We start from the raw sequence: 4,725 nt of genomic DNA, 5'->3' as shown, positions 1-4,725 counted from the left end.
CAGCCATAATTTTAATACTTTTCTTTCGTTATTTGTAAAGTACCCATTTGCTTATTGTCACTCATTTCCTCATACATTATTATTTCCCTTATAAGATTTTGTAATCTAAAACAATTAGCCACTATTAATTTTATTTTGTATAAGATTACATAACAAATAGTTTATGTAGCTTCTTAAATAGTACCTACATGTTTATAATACTTGGAATCATCATCATAAGGTCGTCAGTCCTAAGACTGATTGGACACGTACCTCCACTCTTTCGTATCCTGAGCTAATCTTCGCATTTCCCTAAAACTAGAACAACCCACATCCTTAACTATTTGCGAACAGTAATCTAATCTAGGTCTACCTCTACCCCTCCTAACTCCTGTTTCTGCCTCTAGTATGTCTCTGACTAGACCTTTATGTCTCAGAAGTTGTCCTACCAACCTATCTCGCCTATTTCTTATTGACTTCCATAGAGTCCTTTGTTCTCCTATTCTTTCTAATACCTCTTCATTTCTAACCTTCTCTATCCACGTTATCCTCATCATTCGCCTATAACACCACATTTCGAAAGCTTCTAGCCTTTTCTTTTCCGCCGCGCCCACTGTCCATACTATCCATACTTGCGGGTGCAACAGATAAATATTTCAACTATTCGCGTTTGAGGATCTTTAAGCTACAGTATCAAATTTTAATCGTGATTATAATTTACTTAATTTTCTCAACTTTATCATGTCTGTAATGAACAAATTTAAATTCCACTCTTTACTATCTTGAGTCAATCTTCGCATTTTTCTTTAAAACTACATACCGCATATGACTTTTCTATGCTTGTATCTAATCCCTAAATTTTTAAGTATATTTAGCACCTTTTTCTATTGAAGATTGTCAGAAGTGTTTTCTACAATTACGAATCGTATGTACACTGTTTTTCAATTTTTGTCATTTTTTCTTCATTACCGTGAAGCCAAAATAACTTCCCTATTACATCTAAATCTGAGTTGACATTTCCCCAATATTTCTTCCGCCATTTCTCAACCCTTCTCTGCACTATTCTAGTTATAAGTTTTAAGCTAATTATTATATCGCATCTATCGTTTCTACTAAGCAAGTTCCATTTGTAGTCATCCGGAACTTTTCTCGTTTCGTAGTTGTTTCTAACTAGCTAACTAACGATTTCCAATCTTTTGGCTTACATGTTTTAAAATTGGATGCCTTAAATTTTTTTAATGCTAATTGAAAGACTGTCTTCTATTTTTCGAAAAGTATTTTTTCCACCTATCCGATTTTTTCTCGTTTCTAAATAAGATGATTTCTGACTCATTTCTAATAATCATAACTACCGTCTCCCACTTCTCTAAAGTTCTTTTCAATTTCAAGCCTCGTCAGTTTACACCTATTTTTTCAATCCGCTGTTCCTTAGCTGTCCTACACTTCCTAATTATTTCACACATTAGGTATCGTCCCTTTTGCCCTTCTTGATCTACTAATCTGCTTTTGTATTTTCGCCTTTCTTCTATTAATCCTTTAGTCTTGTTTGATATTCGTATCATAATGCAGTTTCATTCTATAAGTTCATATCATTGTTATTTCCTGCCTCGTTTAGTATTCGTCATCCTCCTATCTAACCTACCACGTGCATCTTTATAATTTGATCATAACCAAGACTTTTCTTAACTTCGTAACTTTATATTTAAGATTAATTTTCATCACTACTAGGTTATAATCACTATCTGCTTTTTATTTACTCCTAAATAACTTGATGCGTTTTTCACGTATAAACCCTCCTATGATGATTAAATAAAGTAATTACGATGGTTAGGTTATGTTTATCACAGAATTCCTTATCATTTTTTATTGCCTGTTATTACACCTTTTTGTCATTCGTCACATAGAAAGCAACTATTTAACGATCAGTTATGACGATTATAACAAGCGAAGAAGAGGACGACGATTTTGTTGTTCTTGATTGGTCTATGTAAAGAAGAAAACGAAAACACTAGTGGTAAAAAGGCTTTTGTTGCGCCAAGAGAACTTTTAAAAGATGAGTCAAAATTTAAAGACATCGATAAACAGAAAAAACACTTTTATAGAATAAGCATTACATTGCATGAAAAGATATTTTTCTAACACAAATTTTATTTTTAGTTATTAACGAGTACGACATCTACCAAGTTGACTCAAAAATGACTATCAACCACCTTCAGTGGGATAAGGGATAAAGGCCTTACCAGTTTCGTAGTAGACTTATTATTATCTATGAAATATTATTCTGAAAATTCATTTCTGAATTTTTACCCACTACACACTACCTCAATTTAATGACAACAACAACAACAACAACAACAGCAAATTGAGGTAGTGTGTAGTGGGTAAAAATTCAGAAATCGGCGGGGGTGTGACAACAGCAACAATTTTTCCCTCATTAAATTGAGGTAGTGTGTAGTGGGTAAAAATTCAGAAATGAATTTTCAGAATAATATTTCATATTAAAGTAACTCACTTCTAAAAGATGTCTAAATTGTATGTATGCTTATTATTATCATTATCTGTCAGCAAGTTTTTGTAATCTGCCCTACTTGCATATACAGTATAATTTCTACCCCCGAATTACCTTCTAGCGTGTATATGTATTATTCCTAAGTCTCCGCTCCAAAAGTCTATAGCTTCTGGTCAACGAATTTAAATAATTGATGTGCTGATTTAAGATAGATACTTAGTATTGTCAAATTAAAGACCCTTGTTGCGTTAAAGCTTTATATTTTCAAAAACACAACACTATTTACAAAAACTTAATGTATAAACCTTAACCTACACATAACCCTGTTTATGTGCAGATTTCCCAAATTACACTCCTTGAATTACAAACCCGATACGAGAGCACCTACTCGTCTTGAAAGAAGCAAATGTACTTCTCTTTCTGAAATTCCTTTCGAAAACTGCCTGCCTCCTCCTTGAACCTTTTTTTATTACCACTTGTTTTCAAGTTTCGATCTGCCTGCATATAACCCATAAAGTCCCAAAGAGAAAGTTAGCAGGTATAATCGCAGCCCTTCTAAATGTATATTTTGCAAAAAGGAGCAGACAACAGTTACAGTTTTAAATTATTTTTTCTAGGAAATCTGAACAAATGCCTCGTGCTTTTTGTATGATGCCCCCTTCAAATACAGGGTTATCACAGAAGTAGGCGTTGTGTAAGTATGGCGCGCCATACGCACTCTGGTGAAACCTAGTAAAATCGAAAAGTCTGGTGGTTTCGATAAATTTTTGACCAAGAACTTAATAAACGTTCTTATTGATATCGTTTAAAGTAAAGTTTCTTCGTCAGTTCAGTTAGACAAGCCCTATGTTGAGGCATATCTAACCGTCTAACTCTAACGCAACACGTGAAATACTTGAATAGCAGCAAGTACCTATCTACTAACTAGATGGCGATACACTGTCCATATTTCAATATTATTTATTATAGTTAAAATTGACAACATAATTTTGAGGCTATTCACTCCTGAAACTGTTCACTAATAATTAATATAAACTAGTAGGAACAATTTTAATGTAATTTTTTGTCTCGTATTCGTAAGAAATGACTTAATACATAACAATCTCATAACTATTCATAGTCACATATGCATAAATAAATCTATATACGTGCGGATGTAAGGATAGCACTGCCATCTTTACTCATAGACCTAAGTAGGTACCTATGTATAAATTGTTCGTCAGCATGTCCCACGTAATACGTGTTACGTGTAATTTGTTAATCATTGTAAGGAAGCATTTACTTTTTTTTACTGGATTTAATTCTATTCTAGAGGTTAATGTCTTAATTGTAAGTGCAATCACCTGAATTAAATTTTTATGTAGAACTACAATTTCATTTATTCACACATCGATAAAAGTTTCTGCAGTTTGATTTATTGTAAAATTGGTTCCAACCTTAGAGCATATATATCTTATGGACCAAGTTATTAATAGGACATTCCTAAATTGAGTATCTACCTATTTGGTACTGCTGAAAATTATTTAGTAAAATATTATACCTGAAATACTTTCCTTATTTCTTTTATTCTTCGTTTATTTCTTATTTATTTTGATATGTGCGTAGGTACCTAGGTGATGCAGTAATGAATATAAAATGAAGTAGGTACCTATTCGGTATTCCCAGTCCCAAATTTTGATTTCCGTCTTTGTATTCAGTAGTCTAGTGCCCGTTACAACATCTTCACACTTAACATAAGATGATTTAATGAAGAAAATAAACTTCATCTTGTCTCAAAAACTTAAAGTATTTTAATATAAAGAACATAAAGCGAACTGAATTACATTATTTAATTTTTGACGTATATTATTTATACCTGTAGTAGTCTATTGTCAGTCACAATTTGATTTAAAACCGAAGCCAACCCATGTCAGGTTGGCCGAGCGGTCTAAGGCGCCAGATTTAAGCTCTGGTTCCCGAGAGGGAGCGTGGGTTCGAACCCCACACCTGACAGTCTTTTTTTTTTTAATTTTAAATACTTCAAGAAAATTTACGAATAATTACTGATTAGTTCACGTAATGTGTTAACTATGTTTGTTTTTTGTATTGTCCAAAACATTATAATTATAACAAATAATCAAGACAATAGATACATATGGAAATGTTATAGATTTAAAGCACACACTTATTTATTTGTTATAAAATTTAAAATTTATTACAAGCGGTTTCTATTTTTAAAATATAATATAATAATAAAA

General features: G+C 32.3%; 1 non-coding gene across 1 annotated transcript; it reads left to right on the top strand.

Annotated features, from left to right (window-relative positions):
• Positions 1-4,396: 4,396 nt before the first annotated feature.
• Trnal-uaa lies at positions 4,397-4,480 on the top strand. The gene has a single exon. It is a non-coding gene; the product is annotated as a tRNA-Leu (tRNA).
• The last annotated feature ends 245 nt before the right edge of the window (positions 4,481-4,725 follow it).

Source organism: Agrilus planipennis, unplaced genomic scaffold (assembly GCF_000699045.2).
Source record: "Agrilus planipennis isolate EAB-ADULT unplaced genomic scaffold, Apla_2.0 scaffold189, whole genome shotgun sequence".
In the NCBI taxonomy this organism is placed as follows: Eukaryota; Metazoa; Arthropoda; class Insecta; order Coleoptera; family Buprestidae; genus Agrilus; species Agrilus planipennis.
This window is presented reverse-complemented; position numbering and strand designations above follow the sequence as displayed.